Source organism: Vulpes lagopus, chromosome 20 (assembly GCF_018345385.1).
Source record: "Vulpes lagopus strain Blue_001 chromosome 20, ASM1834538v1, whole genome shotgun sequence".
Classification (NCBI taxonomy): Eukaryota; Metazoa; Chordata; class Mammalia; order Carnivora; family Canidae; genus Vulpes; species Vulpes lagopus.
The window spans coordinates 29,688,191-29,715,010 of NC_054843.1; the positions used below are offsets into that span (position 1 = coordinate 29,688,191).

General features: G+C 34.1%; 1 protein-coding gene across 16 annotated transcripts in view; it reads left to right on the plus strand.

The window, feature by feature from the left end:
- The window catches only part of ROBO2 (roundabout guidance receptor 2), a 1,676,347-nt gene that overhangs the window by 1,319,064 nt on the left and 330,463 nt on the right, over positions 1 to 26,820 (plus strand). The gene's annotated exons all lie outside the window — the stretch shown is intronic.

Below are 26,820 nucleotides of genomic sequence, written 5' to 3' on the forward strand. Positions count from 1 at the left end.
TTTCAGGGAGACAAAAAACTGCAAAAGTCAAAGGGGGGCTTTGTGGTGTTGATGGAAATGTTCTTTATTGCTACTCTATCATGAGTATTGTGGTGATTACATCACACTATAGAAATTTCAAGACTCATCCAATCCTCTCTTAAAAGTGGTTAACTTTTTGCATGAAAATTATATTCAAATAAGGTTTTAAAAACTTTTATTTCATGTCAGTCTTCTCTAAGTAATTTGACAATTTTTTTCTGATTTTTCCCTATAAGCTAAAGCTATACTAAAATTTTATTAATGAAGTTATTAATGGAATAATTTATGGCCCTACTATATATATATGTCTCTGGTTGCTATGTGAGCATTTAAGTAGAATAAATTGAAGTATAAGTTTTTTAACCAAACACTTTTTTTCCAAGAAAAATTTATCACACAAGTGCATATGAAATACATGCATTCATATCCAAATTTGCATATAAAGTGTTGTGGGAAAATTAGGAAGCATATGGTCTTTTTTTCTTTTTTATTGTCTAAGAAACACTAAAGCCAAATAACTTGGCATGATTTTTGTAGTTTCACTCTTTTAAATAGCTTTATTGTCAGGCAGATGGGGAGTGCTAGCCACTTATTAAAATTACACTTGTATATATTGTAAGAATGTTTTATATTTATTCATGAAAATAAAATTTTTAGAATTGGCATTTAAAACTAGCAAAACCTATCTGTCATAGGGTTGAGTAACAACTGTACCTGTCACTTCCCAACCACTTTGAAATATGTTGCAGCATGGATGGCTGCCTAATGAATATTCTGAGATCCAGGTTCATTTTAATGATGTTTTTAAAAGCTCTCCATCTTGGAAAATAAAAGAAAATCATAGGCTAGGGATTGAAATAGATACAGAGAATGAATTTTAAGATGCAGCATCTCTTTCAAATTGTTTTGGTAAACATCATCGTATTTCTCTTAATAAGTACATTTTCCCCTTCTACACACAATTTGAAAAATTAGTACTTAGAATGGATAGTCACACAGCATCATTTTGTGGATAAACTAAGTCAAAGAGATGAACTAAAAAGCATATGTGACACAGTAGACAGTTAAAATATTCTTCTGTTTCAGATTAGAATGAAAAGAAAGATTGATTTAAAAATAAAAGTTGCATGTCTATATTTATACAGTTGTATATCTGTCAGGACTTGGTACTAAGAATTTGAATAAGTCAAGGATGCTATTATTTGATATATCAAAAATGTATTGAGACATGGATATTTTTCAATTAACTATCTGAATTACTGACCATTATCTTGGATTCACATTGCTGTTAGAAAAGTGTCTATATGACTTGATAAGGAACATTTCAGAAATCTAGAATTCCTATTTGAAATATGTAAATACATCTTATAATTCAGTAGGTAAATGGATATACACACATGCACACACACACACACAGCAACCAACCAATGTACATAATTGACTTTGGAAACTTGGTTTGTTTTGAAGACAAAAGTGTTTATCTATCTACCTATTTATTTATTTTAAAAGATTTATTGGGAAACTGGGTGGCTTATTGGTTGAGCATCTGCCTTCGGTTCAGGCCGTGATCCCAGAGTCTGGGGATCGAGTCTCACATGGGGCTTCCTGCATGGAGCCTGCTTCTCTCTCTGCTTGTGTCTCTGCCTCTCTCTGTGTCTCTCATGAATAAGTAAATAAAACCTTAAAAAATAAAAATAAAAATAAAATATTTATTCATCTTAGAGGGAGAGAGAACATTCTCATATGAGTAGGAATGAGACAGAGAGAGAGAGAGAGAATCTCAAGGAGACACCTCACAAAGTGGAGAGCCGCCATGGGGCTCAATCCCAAGACCCTGAAATTATGACCTGAGCCAAAATCAAGAGTTGGACAGTTAACTGAGTAAGCCACTTGGTGCCCCTGAAGACAAAATTTTAGACAGTTTTGAGGAGACATTGTGTGTGATGAGGCAATTTTTTATGAACTTCAAGTCAAAACTAAATTTTCTGCCATTCAAATCTATCATATGTCAAAACCTTTCCAGGTAAACTTCAGGCAGAATGTTAGCATCTCTTATGCCAGATCACTGAGGAATTTGAGTGTATGCAGAGAACCTGCCAAAATATAAAGAGCATGTTGTCTGAATAATCATTAATATTGTGTCTAAAGATTTGTGTCTCCCCTATTTTCTCTCCACAGCAGAGATGCTCTGCACTTGCAATTGTAAGTGCAATCGGTGAAGAAGTAGAACACTTGAAAAAAATTAACTGGTATATAAATGCAAATATCTTCAGGGTTTTTTTTCATGAATCTATTCTTTGTCTTATTTTATCCCTGTTTTATCGAATGTTTTTCCCCATACTTACAGTATTGAAATTATTATTCTTAGCCACATAACGAAATAATAAAGTTTTATAGCATAAATTATCCCAAAAGATGGGTGCGAGAGTTTTCCAGGGTCACAGTTTAATATGCAATATGATATGAAATATGTCCTAAAAACTCTTTTCTCCTAATTTATTTCTAGATGAAACACCAGAAATGATACAGTATTTGAAAGGGTTGTTTAAATTGCTCTTGTTCTTTGGAACTTTTACCTTTGTCTGCCTGAAGCTATTAAACAAACTGAAGCATGCATTTTCTAAATGATAATGTCCAGTTGTTTTTTTCTTCATATAAGGTGCAGTGGAGAGACTCTATGAGTTGTGCAAACATAGCCACACACTACTGATTCATTATATAATTGGAATTGATTTCACAATCTATGGAGAGGTAGTGAAATCCCTAAACATTCTATATAAAAATTGTGTGTGCTCCCTTTCATTCTCTCTATACATTTTAATTATGTTCATGCTTTTCTAGGTATGTCCCTTTGTGTTCATTGTTAAGAGATTGCAAAACAAACAAACAAACAAACAAAAAACTCTGGTATCTGTAGCATAGTACTTCTCACCTTTTTTTTTTTTCATTACTACTACCCCTGAAAGGAGTTATTTCAACAATTTTTCCTAATTGCTATCCCTATAAAGTAATATTACTGCAGTTAAATGCTATATCTGCTTATGTAATGTATGTATGCCAGCTATGCCAGTATATGTAAAAAGACTCCAATTTCACCTCTTCCAACCCCAAAAATCTGTTTTTGCCTGTTGAGGTTATCTTCCCCATTCAGAATGCATGCTGTATCAGCTATACTTAAGGACACATTCTCATGTTTAGGCCTTTTTTGTTTGTTTGTTTGTCATTCTGTATTATCTCTCTGGACCTCCACCTGGAAATGCTTCAGTAATTATACAACTCAAGGGAATGCAGTTTTCTTTGTTCATTTAAGAAAGAATATGGAGGTTAGGAAGAGATGAGAGTTAATTAGCCTCTTCTAAGCAAAGATCTTAGGTTTTAGTTCTCATAATTTACATACTTAGAGTTAATATTTGTCCTGTGAGGGGAAGGCTTTGTAAATCCATGGAAAAGGCCATGCTAATGGACTCGGGTTGCCTGTCTCAATCAACTCCAGTAGTTCAGGTAGTCTGCCAATATGTTAATGGTTATTCGAGTATCCTACATCCAAATTTGACCCTAGCCTTCTTATTACCATGTAGCTGATATCTCTCCAAACCCTATAGATAAACATGTGCTGAAGGGTTATATTCTGGGCTGAAGAATAGTTTTACTAGGAAATAAATATAATGCAAAAACACATACTGATTTTACAAATTATGCTAATTTATGTCAGATTATTGATTAGAATATGAATTATTGTTAAATATGTTGAATGTTTACAAGAAGCCAGGTACAATGCTATGAACTTTACATAGATTTTCTAGTTTTATCCTCACAACAAGCCTATGGAATAGATACTTGTATTATCCCTGTTTTATATATAAGTAAAATAATATCCAATCTGCATTGTAAAGACTGGTTTTAATAGCCAATTTCATTGATGGCTATAATGACAGATTATACAAATAAGAGTTTTAGTGTTTTTTTTTTTATTTTAATTATACCTATGCTTTTGGTGGTAGTGTCTTTTCACTTTTACAGTTGTGGAGATGTTAGCAATAAGTATAAGAACAAAATAGCCACCAGGGCTAAAAAAAGACATTCAAGAAACATGACTTAAACTCAAAACTTCAAAATTGGCTGTTTTGAAACTAACAACTGTCATAATCATTATTGTGATAACAGCTGGTATTAGTTAACTACTTACTAAATCACCATCACCTTCACAGCAGCACTTTTATTTTGCTGAGGAGGAGACAGAAGGTTAGAGATGCTAATCATATTTCTTAGACTCTAGACCTCGATATTTTATTAGTGAATTTTATTAGTGATGTTCTTGATTATTTGTTGGTGTGAGAAGTATAAAGGATTATTAAACAGTGCACTGTGAAAACTTAAAATGTCTTACACACAGAGTTATCACGATTTAAAATGAGTAGTGCTTCATATATTTTTAACAGCTAAACTTTTCAGAGCTATATATATTTTCTGAATATAACTGCCCTGAACAACAAACTTAATTCTTTGGGGTTTAATAAAATGTACCTTTTCATTTGAAAATTTTCAGTAACTTAATGATGGCATTGCCTATACTGGAAACATTATGCAAATGTATTGCAATGAAGTCTATGAGTTTAGTTAAGCTTGAGAAAAAGTTTATAATTAACAAATTAGCATTTGAAAAAGATGTTTTGAATATGTATAGTAGGAAATTCTGCTTAACTTGTGGGGTGTGTTCAAAATGATTACTTCAAAATCATGCATATGCATTTTTTAACATGCAGATATTTGAAACCTTAGTGGACTAGTCCAGATCTAGCTAGTTTGTTTTTTTTCACTTAAATGACTAAAATTATAAGTAAGGCATCATGAATATATATACTAATATTTGGAGTCTTCTTTTCTCCTTTTTTGATATAGTATTTTCTGAAACATTAAGAACACAAAATAAAATACATTCTGTTTATTATGACTTCAAGGTAGAAGAAAATAATATTAAGAATAAAAAGTCTTAGGGACGCCTGGGTGGCTCAGCCATTGAGTGTCTGCTTTTGGCTCAGGGCATGATCCTGGTCCTTGAATCAAGTCCCACATCAGGCTCCCTATGGGGAGCCTTCTCCCTCTGCCTATGTCTCTTCCTCTGTCTCTCTCTCTCTCTCATGAATAAATAAATAAAATCTTAAAAAGAAAAAAGAATAAAAAGTCTCAGTATCTGTCTTTTCCTACCAAGTACATGTTATGAATAGAATATTGTGATTAGGGCTTAATTTATTTTGTGTGATACATTGTGCATTTGGATATTGTTTGGATTTTGGTGTCTTACACAAGCACACACACAGATATTCAATTATTAATGGAAAGTGAAAAAATACCCTATGACTATTTTTTAAATGCCCTACATATTTGCTTCCATGTAAATTAAAGTACATTTTCTTAACTATTTCTTTAAGTTGCTCATGCCCTTCCTCTGTTTAAGGAACTCACTAATTCTTGGTTAACTACCAAATATAATCTCAAATCTCTAGCTTTGAAGTCTGCTCTACAATACAAAGCATCTTTCTCACAGCTCATCAGATGTTCCATTTTCATCTGCCCTCTAAATTAATTTTATGTTTCCAATAAATGCATGATCATTACTTTTCTCTGCCACCACCCAAGAGTTCAGATGAACAACCCTTCTGCCAAGAAACTTTACCCAACTTGCTTAAGTCATGATCATATTTTCCATTGCTGAATTTGTACAGTATTTTTAGTTAGTTCATTACATACCCTAGAAAACAGATATGTAACCAGTTGTAGCTAATTTAAATCTAGAGTAAATAAATATGTGAATGATTTGCCTTTCTAGCTAACGAAGAAAGATCATGTCTTCTATTGATTCGATCAAATACGATAACAAATGCCTCTGTAGAAATCAAGTGGAATATAAAGCCGGCTGGATTATCAGGTTAGAAAGGTGTCAAGTTAGAAAAGGCATTATGGATGATGCTTAAACTTTCCAATGTAATCTACTAGAAAAAGCATTCATTCAATGATTGCATATTCAACCCTAGTAAAAGATGCTTCTATTTTCCATTTTCTTATGAGCATGACCTCAGCTGACAGAGCATGAGTCCCAAACCTGCACTTTGTCTTGAGTTTTCCAGATCAGATTTACTGTTTACTTTAGTTTTATTTTCTGAGAATTTTTTGATATTCCTTTGTTCTGTTAAAACAAGATTTTGACTTTCTAAAAAATTGTATTTTTTAATAATAACAAAAAAGCAAAAGCCTTCATCAAGACAGTTTTAGCACAAATTTTTTCTGACTTCAATATAGCAAGTCTCTGGTTAGACAATAATTCTTCTAAATCTCTACATTAAGAATTTACTTTGCATTAAAAATAAGTAAAAATAGGAGTATCCCTGGGTGGCTCAGTAGTTTAGCACCTGCCTTAGGCCCAGGGTGTGATCCCGGGGTCCTGGGATCTAGTCCCATATCGGACTCCCTACATGGAGCCTGCTTCTCCCTCTGCCTGTGTCTCTGCCTCTCTCTCTCTCTCTCTCTCTCTCTGTGTCTCTCGTGAATAAATAAATAAAATATTTAAAAAATAAGTAAAAATAAGAAAAAGGAGTACTAGAAATATCCTTAAAAGTGAATATATTTTATAAGCCTTTAAAGTCAACCATTGCAGTTCATTCGTGGAGTGTTTCTCCCCTCTTTTTATGACTGAATTTATTTTATTTTTTTAAATATATTTATTTATTTATTTATGATAAGTCACAGAGAGAGAGAGAGAGGCAGACACAGGCAGAGGGAGAAGCAGGCTCCATGCACTGGGAGCCCGACATGGGATTCGATCCCGGGTCTCCAGGATTGCGCCCTGGGCCAAAGGCAGGCGCTAAACCGCTGCGCCACCCAGGGATCCCTGAATTTATTTTTTAATAATTGAATTAGAACATGCAAATATAATATTTTACATAACTTATAAGTACGTATTGCCTATAGGATAGTGTTGGATGACAGCTAACTGGCTGTCTGTGCAGGTAGCCAGAATGACAAGACTTACTGCATGGGCTGCTTCTTTCAGAAACTTTATTCTTTGGTCTTCCATGTTTACTGTGTGTCCATAATTATTACTGTAAATGGAAAATATTCTGATTTACAAATTAAATTCTAATGATGACATATTTCTCTCTATAAAGCAAAAGCACAAATTTTGTATTAAACGTTAAAACAAATACATGGGCAAAGCTACCCACACCATCCATGCCTTATAAAATGTAAGTTCAGTGTCAGACAAATTAATTCTCAATGCACTTAGCAAAATACAAAAAATATATCAACATAAATAAGGTCATAAATTAAATAAGCTCTAATATATTTTATTTTAAACATAATTTGATCTGAGTCACCATGAGGCTCAAAGCAAATATAATAATCAGAAAAATTGGGTGTCCAATCAGTTTATAAATCTACTATTGAATTATTATTTAACTAGAGTGAATGCATTACTAACACATGAAGAGAAATTTCACATATGAAGTAAAACATAATAAATATTTAATTTTTGGACTTTTCTATTAAACAATTGATATTAATGTAAAAAGCTTTCCTTTTTTCTTACTTTAATTACTGTTATAATTTTGAGACTACAAATGACAAATTTAGCCTATTGAAATAAGTTTTTTTATAACATTTTTCTTTCTAAAGCATTATTAATGTAATCTATACTATATATTAATATTTTTATCATTCTTTGGTGAGTTTATTTGGTCTTCATCCAGAGCTACCCAGAAAACATGTATAATATATGTATCTAAAAGGGAAATAAAAAGGCATGAAAATATCTAATTGTGTATACTGTTAAGCTAGAGAATGAAAGATGATGACCCCTTTTTACCATCCAGCCGAGCGTGAAAGAGCAAAAGAGATTTTAAACTTCATTAATTGCTCTCACACAACGTTACAGGCCACCTGCACTTGAAAGAATTTACATTGGAGCAGATGGATTGCTGAATGTGATATCAAAGATTTTCAGAATGTTTGTTTTAAAAATAAACTGGATTCTAAGACAAGGGCAAGCAAAGCATACAATTTACAAAAATGGCAGAGCTTTTATTATTCAGAATTTTTTATATGAGTACGGCACATTTTTACCTCTAAAATAAAAAATATACTCACCAACTACTCTTTAAAATGATGAAAATTGAATATTTAAAATGACAGATGATGATATATTCATACATTTTAATTTTGTTCTATTTATTTGCATCTTTTGAACCTACCTGACTGGTTTTCTTAACAAACTCCTAGACCAGTGAAATATAGCCTTTGCCAATATAACAGTTTTCATAACTCTGATTATTCAAGCCCTACAATAAAGGTTGTTCCATATATAAATTAAGTAAGAAAAGGTTAAGGTTAACTTTTTGTTGAGGACATTCATTTTTTACTTGTCCTTTGAATCTGGCTTGTGCTGTGCGCTTGCACTGATGGATTCAAATCCTCCATTAGGTAATAGCTAGTTAAGATGGAATCGGCTAACTAGATGCTTTTGCCTCAGATATATTCTGCTTTACTTTTGCAACATGTTTGGATATGTATGTTTTGCAAGTGTTTCTATGGCCTTACCTACGAATTAAGTTTTACTCAGAATTTGCATTACTGTATTTTCAAGTATTCTGGGACCATTGATAGTCTGAATCAGCGAACTGTAGCCAGTTGGCTGAATTTGACCCAGTGACTGTTTTTGGAAATCAGGCCTTACACAGCCATGCCCAATCTTTTCCTTACTGTCTGTGGCTGCTTTTGTGCTACAGTGGGAGAACTAAACAGTCACATCAGAGACAGTGTGGCCCACGAAACCTATCTAGCTCTGTGCTAGAGTTTACCAACTAGATAGAGTAGTTCGCCCTGTGATCTTAGGGAAGTTTTCTTAAACTCTCTGGGCATTAGTTTTCTCAACTACAAAGTGGGAATAAAGATAGTACCTTCTTCATAATGATTTTATGATGATTAAATGGGAGAATAGAAGCATTTAGGAAAAGGTCTGACCTGTGGTAGGTGCAATATAAATGTTACCCAGCACTAGCATCACATTTTTAAGGAATAATGAAAGGTCATGGAAGCTGAGAAATGGGTTTTTCCCTTTTCTTTATTCAAATAATAATGTAGATAATGTGGTTTTGTATTATAGCCACATGTCCTTTGAAATTAGATGCCCTGGGTGTGAATGACAATTAACTTCTTATTTGCTGTTTAAATACAATCTTCAGTAAGTAAAGCAAATTCTCCAAACTTATCTGTAAAATAATAATGACAATAATAGTAATAATAATATCTCCCAATAGCTGGTACTATTGTACAGGACAAATGAAATAAGAAATACGTAGCAAGATGAATTGTAAAGTGCAATACAAATAAAATATTTTAATGCCTAATTAACCTTTTCTCACTTCCATGCTTTACACTTTGGGGTAATGAATATGTGTAATTATTTAGCCAAAAGGACTGAAAAGATTCATCCTTTTGTGCCAAGTGTTACCACATGCTGAATCAACATGCGTGAATCTGATAGACATAATGAGTGAAAGAGGCCAGACCCAGAAGAGCATGTGTGATATGATTCCCTTTATTTAAAGTTCCACAACTAGAAAATCAATCTTGGTGATAGAACATAATGTTAGTAGCCTTTGGGTGTGTGTATATGGGGGAAAGGTGTTAATGATAAAGACTTCTGGGAGACTGGTAATGTTAGAGATCTTCATCTAGCTACAAGTTATGTGGATATGTTCACTTTGTACAGCTTCTTTGATCTGAACTATTATGATTTGTACACTTCACTGTAGAAATTTAAACTTAACAATGATTACAAGAAGTTTTAAAAAAGAAAAGAAAAAAGAAAGTTTTAAAAAAGAAAGAAAAAGAAAATCAAATAAGTACAATTGTTTATTCTGCTTTCACAATCATGAAAAAATAATCTTCTGCCATCGGATCCATTCTCCTCATTTCAGCACTTACACACTTACGTTACTCTCCACAGCTCCATACAGTCTGCCAACACGCACACATGCATGCACACACCGCTATAATCAAATGGGACTCTCCTTTGACCAACCTTGTCATCATATGGTGCTCTGAATATGCGACTCTTGACAGAATTAATCTTTTATTTTCCTTCTCTATAAATCCTAACAATCTCCAATTTCATCTGAAGTTTTTTCTTAAGTATTTAAGGTACTGTGACCTTTAAGGGACTCATAGAATACATTTACTCCATGTCATACACTTATTGTTGTGCCATTTTCCAAACTTTGCTTTTTATTTTACTTTTTGTACATATCGCTCATTTTCCCAAAATATGTTTTATGAAAACAAGACCAAAAAAATCTCTTAGTCAAGAGCTAGTTTTACAATGGTACTCAAATATATATATATATATATATATATATATATATATATATATATATATTTTTTTTTTTTTTATTTATGATAGTCACAGAGAGAGAGAGAGAGAGAGAGAGGCAGAGACACAGGCAGAGGGAGAAGCAGGTTCCATGCACCGGGAGCCCGACGTGGGACTCGATCCCGGGTCTCCAGGATCGCGCCCTGGGCCAAAGGCAGGCGCCAAACTGCTGCGCCACCCAGGGATCCCTCAAATATATTTTTAACATTAAATTATATTTATCTTTAAATAAGGACAATGCTTTAATAGTATAAAACCAAAAAAAAAAAAGCTATTACAAATATATCTAAAAACTATGAAGGGAAAATTCAGTCTCTTTCCCACCGTAACCCCTAAACACCCCATTTTCTTTCTTAGGAATAACAAATGTTGCAATTTTTCTTGTACAAATCTCCATTAACATCTGTGAATAATCTGTGCATATGCAGTTAGTTTTGTGTTTTATAAATTAGTAGCTTACTGTAGACATTATCTTGTATCATATTCATTAAGTGAATCATATATCTTGAAGATATCCCATACTGATAAATAAAGTGAATTAAAAATATCCAAAAAACCTATGGAAACATGGAGACTTGAAATTATGAGACAATGTCATTTTTGCAAAATATTATGAAATTGCCTCCCTGACATAATCACCATAGACTATTCTGACACTCATTTGGTAACTTTGAGAAGAATTTAAAAAGCAGTGTTTATGTATTGAACTATGCTGAAATTTACTTTTTTTTTCCGTTTTGTCCATGTTGTTTTCCCTGATCCTTCACATAAGTGTACTGAATAAATATTTAGTCTATTGTTCTTGTACTCTGAAAACTATGTGAAACATTCCTGATTTTTTTATTTGTTTGTTGCATAGCCAGGAGTTTGTTTAAATTATATTTCAGAATTTTGGACCTTACTAAATGTTGAGTAATATGCTGCTGAGATATAAGTGCAAATGGTTTCATTCTTGATTCCTCTGTACAGGCGAAAGACAACTTGGAATTCTAAACAGCTTAAAAATAGAGGTTGGTTCATTTGGGCTCTCTTAGGAAAGAAGGCTCTCTTTGACAAATCCCTCTGCTTATTAGACAAAGTGCAAAAGCTTTACATCTGGAGTTCATAAGCCATTGTTTTATGGAACTGATTCATCATGCAATCCCTTCTACTCTTGAAAAAAAAACCCATGAGTATTTGTTAAGTAAGATGCTATATGCACACTAACATATATTCACTTGTACATATAACACCCACAAACCCTTCTATGAACACATGCTCTCTATAGAGAGTTATGCCCTTTAAAAACTCTTATAAAATGGAATTGCAGCTTGGTTTTCAAATTGGCAGGTATTGTTTTAACATTATCTTTTAATGGATTTCTGAATTCAGCTGCAGGAATTATTCTTATTCCTTCAAACCAATAAACTTTTATTTTTTTTAATTCAAAATGCTTTTGTGACATATTTCCTTTTGATTGAAAAGAAAAAGGAAATAATGCTGGGATTATTTTTGAAACACACAATCCCCAGATACTTCAGAATTTATTTTCCTTCCTCAAATCTTGAAACACATTATTTCTTTCACATCTGTAGACTGTCAGAATCCAAACTATTGATTTGGCAAGAATAAAATTTAAGGAAACATAGAGTAAAAGGCTATTTATGTGAGACAGGGATTTTTAGAGGATTTCAGATATTTGAGAGGAGCCACTCACACATTCTGTTGCTCTTAAAATTCCTTAGGATGTCATTCTAAAAGATAACTGCAATTCAGACCACTGAAATGCTTTCGTGTCATGTTTTTTCTTTTGCAGATTATAATCCACATTTCACAAGTCCTCTCCCTAGAGTATAATTTAATGTAATTGACAGTCGTTGTTCCTTGAAAAGTTTGAATTAAATTAACATAAACATGAATGAGACTGACCAAATAACCACACAGATTTTATTTTATTTTTCCTTTAGGATTAGTGGCAATATTATGTATAAAATGAGCATTTGGCTATTAGAGCCTCATTGAATCACTCCAAATTTGATTAAAAGTGGATATCTTGGTGTGTAGTAATTCAGGTTCATGAAAAACTGTTAGGTTTCCCATTTACTTCTTGGGTTTATTGAAGAACAGGGTTATTTTGTGTGTGTAGTGATGAATTTTGTTCTTTTTCTTTTTTACACTAAGATCAAATACAGACTGCAAAACTGACCGAGCATGAAATTGTTTTTAGAATTTGTGGGAGCTAGTTTAGATGGCAAGAATCAGATGAACAGTTGTTAGTAAAAATGTGTGTGTAGAAAGGATGATGATAATAGATAGAGAAGGATAAAAGTAGAGAGATAATAGTACAGAGCAAAAACATGCAGGTGACAAACATCTCTATAGAGTATTTGCATTTTAAACCAGCATGCTTCAAAGCAAACAAGTTTTTTGGAGAAAAAATTCTCATTGTTTTGACTTTTCTTCACGGAAGACCAGTGTGGGTTTGGGATCTTATGGTAACCGCCACTGCAAAACAATTAGACTTCATTATGGCTGTGCTTATGCAATACTAATTAACATGCCTGTTGTGCTGTTTTCCTTATTTGACCATGTGACAGCCCACAGGTCTGACACCCTCTGTGAACCAACAGCTGAGGAAAATTTCAACATGGCAGATTTTGTATAAAATACACCCAAACAAAAAATGTAATCACACTTTTCCTGAACAACTGCATTAACAGAATGTGTTACAGTGGATCTACAATTAGTGGATTGCATGCATTTGTACTGGGCAAAAAATAAAGGAGACTAGGGATGATTCAAGCCTTTGCATACAAATGATTATACCTTGGTCCAGAATTGAGAAGTGTAATAACACTATATTATATTACTATGGACAATAACATTTTACCAGTAAAATCAGATCTAGTAACATTGTCATTAAAAGTTACAAGTGAAGAGATCAATATATTTATAGCACCATTACAAATCTGTATGATGATCAGATAATTGATTAACCTTGTATATGTTATGAATTTAAGAGTCTGGATATTTGCAAATTTTTGTTTGTTCTTGTGGAACTGGTGGTACTGTGGTTAACAAAATCAGGTATAGTCACGGGCTGCATAGATTGTACAGTCTAGTGTTGAGGTTGAGATACGCTATATATCCCCAACTAATAAATATAAAATTAACACTATGATATGTGCAAAGGTGGTTGGTGCTTTGAGATTTTACATAGAGATATTAACCAGATCGTGAATTCAGGAAGTTTTCCTTAGGAAATGAAAATTTGCAGAGACCCCAGGTCCCATTGGAGGACATTAGAACACTGGGTCACATACTTTGCTGTACATCAGAAGGAACTTAGGAATTTTGAGTTTCTTCAAATTACTGATGGCTGGGTCTCATTTCTAGAAAATCTTATTCAATTGTTCAATTGTTTAATTGTTCACCTAGGCACTGAGAGTTTTCACATATCCTCAGGTGATTTCAATGCACAGAAAAATTTAAGAACTGTTGGGGAGAGGTTCTAGGCAGAGGGAAAAGACCTGTGGTAAGACAAAGCATGACAAAACTTTAGTAAGATTAAAAGATCAGCTACTGTTTCTAGAGGCCAAAGAGAGGAAGGAGTGGGGAAAAGCATGTGCAGCATGAGACTGAAGAGCTTCAGAAAGAAGCCAGGCTAGGCTGGGCAAGGCCTTGTAGGCCGAGACACAGAGTGAGTTAGGTCTTTGCTGAGTAGTTATGGGAAGCCATTCAATTCATTTGGTAGACATGTTACCCGCCACCCTCCTCCCACCTTTTTTCTGGGAAAAACACAAACAGGGTTGACTTTGCTCTTCTCTCATATTTTGATCTGTTGATTTGCCTATACTTTTACATGAACAGGGATAATTTTTGAGATCATTGTCAATGTAAAAACATAAAGTTTTTCTTTTTTCTTCAGTCTTAAATTATCACAAAGCTGGAAAATGTGTAACAGATCAAGATGGTTCTTAAAAGAGTCACTAAATAAACTTCCAACCCTCTGATCTCCTAGCCACCAGAGATGGATCTGAACCAGATTGAGTTTTCAACTTCTGTTGCACATGGCAGTTACTTAAGATATGTTTATTTTTAAGCAGTTTTCGGTTCACGGCAAAATTAAGAGGAAGGTACAGAGATTTACCATATACCTCCTGCCTCCATGGGAACATAGCCTTCCCCAATGTAAACATCCCCCACCAGAGTGGTATATTCGTTACAGTTGATGAATCAACATTGAGATATCATTATCCTTCAGAGTCCATAGTTTACAATATGGTTCACTCTTGTTATACATTCTGTGGGCTTGAGCAAATGTACAATGACATATATCCATCATATATTTTCACTGCCTTAAAAATTCTCTGTGTTTCACAATTCATTACTCCCCACTTCCGGGCAATCCCTAGCAACCTTTTCATTGTCTCCACAATTTTGCTTTTTTCAGAATATAGTTGGAATCATACAGTATTTAGCCTGTTCAGATTGGCTCTTTGACTTAGTTATTATATGCATTTAAAGTTCCTCCATGTCTTTCCATGGCTTGATAGCTCATTTCTTTTTAATGCGGAATAGTATTCCATTATCTAGATATACCATAGTTCATTTGTCCTTTGTCTATGAAGAAAATATCTTGGTTACTCTCAAGTTTTGACAATGATGAATAAAGTTGCTATAAATATCTGTGTTCAGGTTTTTTTTTGAATATAAGTTTTTAAATGGTTTGGATAAATCCCAAAGGGCATGATTCATGATTGCTGGAGGGAAATTTTAAAAATACTGATGTCTAGACCCAAGCCAGTTGACTTAGGCATGACATCTAAGCATAATTTTTGAGGTTCCATAGATGGCTCTAATGTTCAGCTAGAGTTCATATTTACTGGTCTACTGGACCAGTCTTTGGGCACTTTGGTCTTTGAATTTAATTAAGCTTTGGTCACATTGATCTTCAGACTGAACAGAAGTCTCTTGGTTTTTGGAAAAGAGAAGCTAAAATGCACACTCTAAGGTATATGTATAAGTGCTGTCTTTTCACAGAACAGATATATTTCTTTCAAGGCAGATCCAGTTAAAAGAAACAGCTTCCACAATGCTTGTGATGAGATGACAGAGTCCCTGCCTCCTCTGGAAGTTTGCCATAGACTGTATCACATTTACCATATTGTATTTTCAATAAGTCTGTCATCTAGGATCTAACTTAAACACTCGTACTTCTATCACTTGGTTCTGATTTTTTTTTCCCACATTTATGTCAAGTCCACACCATTTTATCAATGCTTCTGCTTTTCTAGACTCCAGTGAACACTCAGGATCTGTACATTTAAGGGAAGACAAAGAAATTGGCAAACAAAAGAAGTAAAAGAAGTTTGTACAGGATAGAAAAGGAAGGAAACAGACCTTGAACATGGGTAGAAAGGAAAAACAGACCATGTCTGGGAGGGAAGGCACATTGACATGAAGAGGCATACTTACGAAGGTTAGAAAGAGTAAGAAGAGTCACTGGACAAGTGCCAAGAAGGTTGAAAAACCAGGCAGCAGATGCATGGTCTGTCAATGGATGGCTACCCAAGGAGGCAAGGCATTAAGCTTGTGGGTTATTCAGCAAAGCCTCCTCAACCAAATAATGAATGGCATTAAAACCATCAAAGGATTCAGTGATAAGGAAATGAAGCCTTTTGGGCAAAGAATTCCAGGGAAATTCTGAGGGCTGTGACACAGATGTAGGGAAATTCTCAGCATGAACTGAACAATATTCAAAGTTTGAATGTTAGAGCTCAGAATGAGTATCAGAACCATACGAAGTAGCACCAGGGAAGACAGAGTCATTTAATAATAATTCGTAGGTACTCAGGCATGTAAAATGATTTTCTAAAGGTCAAAGATAACAGATTATGCCTTTCACCTCCACTGAATTTCAGAGTTGGAAGGAACTCCCAAATCATCCAGTCCAAACAAGCGAGAAAGCTGAGGCTAACTGATTTGCCAAGCTAAGAAATGTGGGAGAGCTGGGCCTAGAATCCAGACTGCTAAACTCACAGGCCTTTTGTCTCCCTACACTGTCATGTTGCCTTCAGACCAGGGGAAAATATAAGGAGACTGAATTACAGTAGGGAAAGGTTTACATCAGTCATGGAAAATTGTAACGAGGGTTATTTGATACTGTGGAAGTGTAGCGTTGAAGGTGGTGTGCCATAACAGTCACAGCTGACTAAATAGCCAGTTACCATCAGGAGAGGAGTGAACTGAAAGCCTTGATGGGGATTCAGGAGACTTGAGTTCAAATTATTTTCTGTTGAGGACAAATTTATTCATTCATTCATGCATCCATCTATGCCTCCTATGTACATGTCAGCATGCTTCGTCCTGTGGAGTAAAATAGACTATGCTCTTAAGGTGCTTATAATTAGTATGGAAGATAAGATAATAAAAGATAAAAAACAATAATAAAAGATAATAAAACACTTATTATGAGAAATATGTTCTCATGTCTAGAATAGATCAGTACCCAGGAAATTGGAGAAGACAGAGATGTTATTTTTCATCCCTTGTGGTGAATGGAATTCTGGGAGTCAAGGAAACCTCATAGAAAAAAAGTTGAATATGAAACTAGATTTTGAATGATAAGTAGGATGTAGATGGTGAGAAATAAGGAAAAAAAAACATTTTAGAAAGAAGGAAAAGAGAAGCATGTGTGAAGAAAATGAGTGGTGTTTCACTGAATGTGAAACATTTTTGACAATAAAGTGGAGGAAGTGAATTAGAATTATATCCAGACAAACCTAAAATATGGGCTAAATGTTGTTTAAATTCACATTGAAATAGAGGGTGGGACATTGGAATACAGAGAAGTGGCGTGGGTGGTGTCAGGATGTATTTTAGAGAGAGGGACTTACCAAAGAGTCAAGGGTGATTTGGAGAGAACAAAAAATGAAAGTTAGAGGTACGTTAAGTCATGGCTGCAAAATCTTAGTTCAGGCTAATTGAGAGTGGGATTTAGAGAAGCAGCTGTAGGAATACAGACTATGACACAGATGAAAGAGCAGAGGAATGACAGGCAAGGTCTGCCAATTAGATGGAACTAGAAGAGAGATGGAGACTCCAAGTTACTTCAAAGATTTTGAGTCTGGGTGACACAGAAAAAGGCAGAGTTGTGAAAACAAATATGGAATGCAAATATTTCCATAACACTCATCATACTCTCATACTTTGGAAAAATAACGCATTCTTTCACCCATAAACACATAAATCTGCCATACATGTTATATATTGTGTATACACAATATGGGTAGCAGTGCATCTGCTGTAACTTTAATCACTTTTGCAGATTAGCATAGATTTGGAGCCAAAAAGAAATTGATACAGAATTTAATATATAATGCAGTAGGGAAATCACATGTTTGTTATTGCTCTTGTTCAAGCTATTGACTCTACCTGGAGTTTTATCATTTGCAAAGCTGTCTTACATATTCCAAAATATATTCTAAGAAAGAGTTATTTAGGCAGTTAATTTAGTCTATAGAGCCGCCACTCAGAATTGAAGATAATCAATAGTAGCTTAAGAGTCAGGCTGTCACTGGATCTTTAGGCAGGGACCCCAAGAGATGATTATTCCTTTTAACTCAATTTAGTACAATGTAAGAAGCATAGATGTAGAAGCCCAACCCATCTGTTCTTTTTTCTAATTTTAACGAGGCTATTTTTATATCAGTTTTTGGAATTTTTAGTTCTGTCTCTGCTATGCTCTACAAGATACTGATGCTAACAGTAAAGGCTGAAAAAAAATGGTAAGAGGAAGAACATTAAACCTTGTCATTTTGCCATGTGGTATTCTTTCCCTTTTTAATTTTTTTTTTAATTTTTTTGGCTCCGCATCCAATTTGGTGCCTGAACTCACAACACTGAGATCAATAGTCACATACTCTATGGACTGAGCCAGCCAGGTGCCCCTGGTATTCGCTACTTTTTAATAAAACATGTCACCTTCTACTTCTCCACTCCCTCTCTTTCTCACCACCTAGTTTGTTGTTATTGTTGTCTTTTTCTCATTAGAACCTCAACGTTTTGGAAAATGGCTATCTCCAGGACTTCTTTATAGGAGAGGATGAAGGACAATGATCTGACTGAAATAGAGGTGTCTGAGGACTTGGCTTAAACCTACACTGGAAGAATAGATGCATTTTAAACATTTAAATTCTATGTTACTGATTTAAAAGGATAATGAAATTTTCTTTTTTTAAAGATTTTATTTATTTATTCATGAGAGACACAGAGAGAGGCAGAAATACAGGCAGAGGGAGAAGCAGGCTCCTCTTAGGGAGCCCGATGCAGGACTCAATCCCAGGACCCTGGGATCATGACCTGAGCCAAAGGCAGATGATAAACCACTGAGCCACCTAGGTGCCCTGGATAACAAAATTTTCTAAAGATATTTTTATTCATGTTTTCCATAAGATTTTGAGAGTCAGAGTCCCAAGTGTGTTGTTATTAGTAGTAGTAATACTGTTGTCAGGATAATTATTAATGATGACTCAGAGAGATGATAAGCAGATTCCATCATGGCTGATAATATAACCAACTGCATTAGCAAAATGCAGTTTACAAAATGATCCTTAGTAGTGGCTTCTTTCTAAATACTTGTATGTAGCCTTTATAATGATAGAATGAGATAGATATATATTATACAGAAATCCATATATTTATTCACTTATCAATTTATCTGCTCATCAAATGTTTAATGAGTTCCTATCACACGTATAATTGTGGATATCTAAATCCACATGTGAAAAAAATAAAAATAAGTTTTTATGTATCATTATTTGCAAAATAGTCATAAATAGTCAAATGGAAAATTCCCTTTCTCACCCTCCTTGTACTCCTAACAGTGGCTAAAATGAAACTAACCTTGTAGTTCAGAAACCAGTTGTCAAATATCGTAACTTCAGATATTACCAGAGGCAGGGCGTGGTCGCTAAACACATGACTCTAGCTAAACTGCTAAATTTTGGCATGCACTAGCTCTATGTCTTCAGGCAAATTATTTGACCTCTCTGAGCCACAGTTTTCTCATTAATAATTTGAAGATAGTACCAACCCTAGAAGGTGACTGTAAAGAAAGAACTAACACACATGAATTACTCAGAAGAGTGCCTTGTTCATAGTGAGCACTTAATTTAGGTATAACTATTACTACTCTAAAGCCTTGCTTCTCTTCACACATATATGAGTATTAGGCTAACCTTCCTTCACTTTGCAGTATCACTCCTAAACAATTGTGAATTGTACTAGCTAAGCAAATAAAACCAATGAACCAATAAGTGTACCTGGGTACATTCCTAATATGTTTAATGTATATTCTTGGGCTAGAAATTAAAGTATTGGTGATTGTGGACACCAAATCTAATGCCAAATTTCCAAATGTCTTCTACCATGTTCCATCTCTATTATTTTGAAAGGTTTAAAATCAACTATAATTTCAAGTACCTATTGGAAAATATGTTTAATATCCTCTAAATAACAAATAAAAGTATACATTAATATAGCTGAAATATGTACTTGGAAGGAAACAATAGCCACTGGCTATGACCTATATATTGAGAAAGTGACCCAGAAAATGACTGAAGAAATTTCATCATTTATTTCCCACTTCTAAACCAAAGCCTCAGATGCCATTGCATCCCAATTATCCAACTGGGATGGATAAAGTCAGCTTTAGATTGTGTATAAAATACAAATTGAGTGAGGGAATTTTTTGTCTTTCCTATTCAGATTTTTTTCATCAGCATCTGATAGAAAACAGCACTAATATTTCTCTCCTTAAAATGAACAAATAACTGGGATGCCTGACTCAGTGGTTGAGTGTCTGCCTTCAGCCCTGGTCATGATCCCAGGGTCCTGGGATTGAGTCCTGCATCAGGCTCCCCTCAGGGAGTCTACTTCTCCCTTAGCCTATGTCTCTGCCTCTCTCTCTATGTCTCTCATAAATAAAATAAAATAAAAACGAACAAATAATCTTTAATTTTAATCCCTCCATACTTGGAAATCATGAGACTTAATATACTACCACATTCAGTGATAGAAATTAAATCCCTCAGAATACACATTCGTTTCTAGATGTGAACATGCAATAGGGCCTTCATGCCACAATCTTTCTATATTGCTACAAAGCACAACAGGTATATGCTGAAAGAAACTGACATCCCATAACCATAGCCAGCACCAACCAGCTGGCTTAACTACCTGAGTTGGAAGCAGATCTGCTAGCCCCAGTCAATGCTTAAAATGACTGCAACAATGGCTGAAATCTATCCGCAACTTGTGAAAGACTGAGCCACAATTACCCTGCTCACCTGCTTCTGATCTGACTCACAGGAACTGTGAAGAAGTAAATGTTAATTGTTGTTTTAATGTCCTCTCCCCAAAAACTGTATGTAGAGTAATATGTTAATTTGAAAAAAATTGAATTCCCAGAATATTTTTCACATATGAATATAGGCTACATAGGATGAACATTCAATGAGTGAGTTGCTAATGCGTAACAAAGGACAAGATAAAGGAAACTCTGATAAACTGTGGAAGGCAAAAGTAACCAACCCATAGGCTTGGTTTGAGGATAAATTGGAAGGATTATTTTGACAGCATCTTTGTTCCTATAATATAAATAAATATTCCACGTTTATAACAGAGTGGAAATGCCTACATTTATTCATGCAACTAATATTAGAAAGCATCTACTGTGTAAATGTATGAAATAATCTACATTTCTTGCCTTCACAATGCTTACAGTTGGGTAGGACAGATAAATGAGAAGGCAATAAAAAGGGCAAGAACTAGGAATGAGCCAAGATTTTGCTGGGAACACCAAAGATCATGGAATGTTTTCAGAAGAATTAAATCTCAACTTCACCTTTGTAAGGAGATTAATTGCTGGGTTTCCTTTCTAAATGAAAAGTAGAGTGATAGAAAATGGACCCATGTAGCTCTCTTTAGTGGAAAGCTTTCCTTCTCAACACCAATAACATGTCTTACAGGTGTCTTTAAAGTTAAAACCTATAAATATTCTACCTCATTAAGCATAAGGACCAGCCATGGACATATGCCACTAGTGTCCACTTTCCTTCAAAGATTTAGGGTGATGGGAAGATAAAGGGTCTGCTTACCAGATGGAGCTTGTCAGATTAGCAATTGGAGCAGAGTAAATATCACTGTCATATTGTTTTTTGAAGCACAAAGAACCCCCTTTGTATAACGCATGTGCATATTTAATCGTTTAAGACAAAACAGCTCAGCAGAAGGTTGGCTGGTGGTTGTACCTCTAGCAGAGTGGCCATTGCCTGAAGGCACGTTTCTGCTTTCCTCATAATAAGGAACATTAGCAACCAGTGGCTCGAGAAAGGCAGAGTCAAATAAGCCTCTTGGGGCCCAGTCGGCCACATGAAGTGAGAGCCGTTAGACACAGCAATGAGATTACTGCTCCAGAAAGGGTTTACCACATATATTACCACATAGACTTTATAGGGCTGCCAGCTCGCTCAACTTACAAATGTCAAACATGATTTAAAAGGTTATTATACTATCGAGAGGGAAGGAGGATGACTTTCCATCACTGAAATTTCTATTTCATTCTGGTGCACACACGGTGCACCTCACAAACTCCAGTATTGCTAAATAACCTGCTTTTATCTTTAATAAGTGTTTCACGGACCTTAAATTGGAAGAACCATTTTCACTTTATTTGTATGAGAAAATTTGATCTTTTCTAGTCCAATAACAGTGTGATAAACTTGGTATGTGCATCTATGTATTGTGCTTAGAAGATTGTTCTTATGAGGGGAGTAAATTTATTTATAATGTGTCAGTTAGGGAAGGGAGATGTAGGTAAATGTAGTTTTTGGCAAATGCGTCTGTATGTCTGCAGTACTTCACACTAAAATGATTAGATGCAGTTCTTGATAGTGAGTTATTTATTTCTCTTTGGGTTTTGTTATAACTGGTCTTTAAAGAGTCTACTTTCCCAGCTCTTTGACTCCCCTGGGAATGTTTATTGCTCCTATAAGTACTCTATCAGTTGTCTTTAGTAATGAGTTAATTTAAGCATTTATATTTGGAAAGTTGCTCAATAAAAGTAGATGGCTGTTTTTCTTTGATTTTATGAAGATTTTGATCCTTGTTTTGCAACATTTGAAAAATGAATCATCATTGAGCATAGCTGTTAAAATATACAGTAAACATCCAATTGTCATTGTGGAATTTTTAAACACTGCATTCCTACAAGAGGTGTAGAAAAAAATTCCAGCTGCCCTTGTGGTAGCATATGCCTCATTTGATTTCCTAGCGGATCACCCTGATTGCTTTTTTCTTAGTGTTAGACTATAAAACTGAAGGTTGCCTACTTATCCAAGTCCCAGGATGTGCCATGCACAGCAATACGTCAGCACTATAAGCTGACACATTGTGGGATGGGGTTCTCAGATGGGACGTAAAAAGGAGAGAAGAATATAGTCTGTAGTGTTGAGATATTGCTGGCTTCTTCCTTTATCTGCAACTGTGAAACATTAAATTTAAATCTGTGAATTCACCCCTGTTCACGTGGGCATTGCCAGTATTGAATTAAAGCCTATGGTCAAAACAAAACAAAAACATCCTCAGCCTGAAGAATAACATCTTTGCTCTAAGTTCAGCACCTATTTTAAAATTATTGTTTGCCGTAAGTACAAACTAAGCCACATACACACACACAAGGGAAACAAATAAAAAACTACTTTGAATTTTGAAAAAGTGCCGGACTTTCATGTAAAAATACTACCATAACATTTAAATTATTCGAGTTTTTTGGATGGAATATGAAATTAGTTTTATAATATTTATATGAAAGTGAACCTGAATATTTACTTAAAAGTTTGTGTGTGTATGTGTCCTTTATGCTTTTTTAAGGGAAAAAAAAAACAGTTGAGGAATTTATGTTGTATATAACTATTTTAGGTAATTTCTTTTTTGCTATAAAAACAAGTCAATAAGACATGGAAATACTTTGGGTTGAGGAAATAATGAGAGCATACTCTTTTGCCTTTTTTCACATAGTCACAATAGAATAGAAGAATACTTTAAATATTAAATGAAAATAAATGTATTTTCTATTTCAGTTTCCAAGTCTGCTCAAATAGTAATAATGTAATAATGTATTCATTTATTCAGTTACCAGTGATATATTTATGTAAGTATTAGGTTTTAAAAGAATCCTGTTTAAATAAATTTCAAAATATTATTTTATTCCAATTGAGTAAAAGCTTCCTTTCACAGATCTCCCACATGTTTGTCTGTTTGTTTGTTTATTGGGAGCTCTATTGGTACATATGCAAAACAACTTGATTAATAAGATATTAATAAGCCATGTACATCTTTTTAAAGCATTCGATTATTTGGGCAAAGCAGAGTATAGGTATACATTCAAGATTGTAAAATACAACTACTAATAGATGAACTACATCTCACATTAAATTGCAGTGTGTTCCTTCTATAACAAAAATCTTAGCATCTGTTAAACGTACATTTAAAAAATGCAATGTGACACTATTTTAAGAGATAAGTTCACTAATGGATCAATAAACTATTTTCTGAAAGCCAAATTGAGTTTTGAAAATAAATCATTCTTTGAAAAAGACGGAGACATAAACCACCTAACATAAAACTTGTTTATGTCCGTATGTGTGTGGGAGAAATTTGTCTTCCTGCTATGGTTCTATCATAACAAAAATTCTTAATTGAGATCTCACAGTTTAGTACAAGAATTAAAGGAATGTGCTCTCCTAGAAAACTTGTTTTCAAAGTCATTACAGCATTTATTTAGAAAGCTTAGCTTGAAAATCAACTGTCATGCCGATGTCTTGCTCCCATCAAGAACAAAGGCATCCTATATGAAAGACATTATCTCTGCATTTGACAATATAGAGTATCACTTTTCACTCCAGTTATCCTTGAAAAATGTTCAATAATGCATCCTTACTACCTCCTCCTCAACATTAAAATGGATACCTTATCATTTTAACTACCTTATTTTACAAAACAATTGCAACTTTGAATGTACATAACATTAGCTCTAGCAGGAGTAGAGTCTCTATTGATGTCTGGTGTGCCTGGTGTTTCATGCTTCTGGAAAGATTCTTTCATAGGCACTCTCCTGGAAGAAGCCACTGTATAATGATGAAAGGCTCATAAAAAAGGATTGACAGGTTTAACAAATAAAAATATTTGTATAAAATTTGATTATCTGGCAACTCTACTCCTAGTAGTGTGGCTCTCACATTGATCTCCAGACCAGTATTTTTGGTTTCCTTCCCAAAGAAGTGAAAGCAATTGCCTGTCTGCAAAAGACAAAATGTAAATCTTTTCATCTCTAGAGACAGTGACCCAGATGAAACATCCCTTTGGACAATCCCAGAAAGAACCAAACATTTGTATAAGCAAGAACCACATTTGTGTCTGCTCTGAGGATGACTCTGAAATTTAAAACAATAAAACTTGAAAAACAACAAGAGTAAAACTTAGAAGATTTTAATGATGAAAATAATTTCCTTCATCCCTTAATATGAACTCTCCTTCTACAGACATTTCACAGTAAATGAAAATGGGGGAAAAAGTAGCAGTTAGACATTTGTTCTTTCTTGTATTAAAAAGGTTTGAAAAATAAAAAGGTTTGAAAACTTCAAGTTCATTTTCTTTTTTTTCTTTCTTTTAAATTATGTCTTTTCTTGTTTCAGCCCTTATTTTTTTTCAAAGATTTTATTTATTCATCAGAAACACAGATAGAAAGGCAGAGACACAGGCAGAGGGAGGAAAAGCAGGCTCCATGCAGGGAACCCGATGTGGGACTTGATCCAGGGACTCTGGGATCACACCCTGAGCCAAAGGCAGATGCTCAACCATTGAGCCACCCAGGTGTTCCTCAAGTTCATTTTCTATCCAGAGATTCTTCATTCAGAATTAGATGGCCTCTCCTATGATTTCAATGATTTAGAAAAGACATTCTTCTCTTATTTTACATGTCTTTTATTGGATCACAAACCAGATTTTAAGTACATATAAACTCAAATCTATAGTCCATTTGTGACAAAATTAACTGTCTTGTTGGGAAGCTAAATATAAATATTAAAATTAAGTCCCTATTTATAGTCTCATAGTCTCTGAAAAAGTTTTGGATTAAATTATATTTCCTACATCTCTAATAGAGCATTGCAGCCAGTTGAAAACCTATGAGGAATTAAATTGAGAAAGGTATTTTTGGAGACCCCTTTAGAATAAATGAGCTTCTTTTTTTGTGTGTTCTGAGAATGCTAAAACAGATAAAACAGGACAATGGCTCTAGTTCTGTTTGGAATATCAAATCCCTACAATTGAGGATATATGAGAAGAAAAGATTTGTCTATGTTTATTCATCTTGCTGTTCAGGTCAAATCTGTTGCTAGAAAAAAAGAAAAAAAGTCCAGAGAGAGTGTGTTCTTCAGAAAAACTGTGCATTTCTTTCCACTTGAGATGTCTCAAAATTAAATGGTATGCAAAAATTTATATAATTTTGTTTTGATGGAGACTCAAGCTCTGTTATCAGAACGATTCTTAAATATTCTGATAGATAAAAATGAGTTTAGAACAATCCTATATTATATAACAAAGTTTACAAATTCAATGTCTTACCATTTAAATATAGAACTTAAAATGGATAGTAGTCATGAACTTTAAGTGGAAAAAAAATTAAAAAGCCCATAATGGATTAGTCCTGATACAGCCTTTTGTCATGAGTAAAGAGGCTAATGTAATATAAGCACTCATGAGTAATCAGATGTCTTCTGATGAGTGAATTGAAATGTCATAGCAGAAGTAAGCCACCATACATTTTATTATGAATTTTTGTGGGTAGATTTAAATTCATTTTCTGACTCATTTAATTTATTGAATCAAAACAAAATCTAAGATGCATGAAAAAAATCGATTTTGGTGATAAGAGATTTACCCCAATGTATGTATTCATTTCTAATATTTTTTCTTTTCTTCTTCATCAGCCGACTAGGCTGTAATTTGTATAGTCAGTCTTTGTAGCTTTTTTTTCTGGGTTTGCCAAAGCCCACCCAACTATATACAGCTTGCATTTCCAATAATGTTGTATGATTGTATGTACACTAGATATCTAGTGTTTTCAGTAGCTCGGATCGAGTGTGTCTTTGATATGACTTCTCAGATTCCATAGATAAGCGATTTTTTTTCAATTTTTTTTAAATTTGAGAATAGTTGATACACATGTTATATTAGTTTCAGGTGTATAACATAGTGATTCAATAACTTATTCATTATGCTATGCTCACCACAAGTGTAACTACCATCTGTTACCATATGCTATTGTA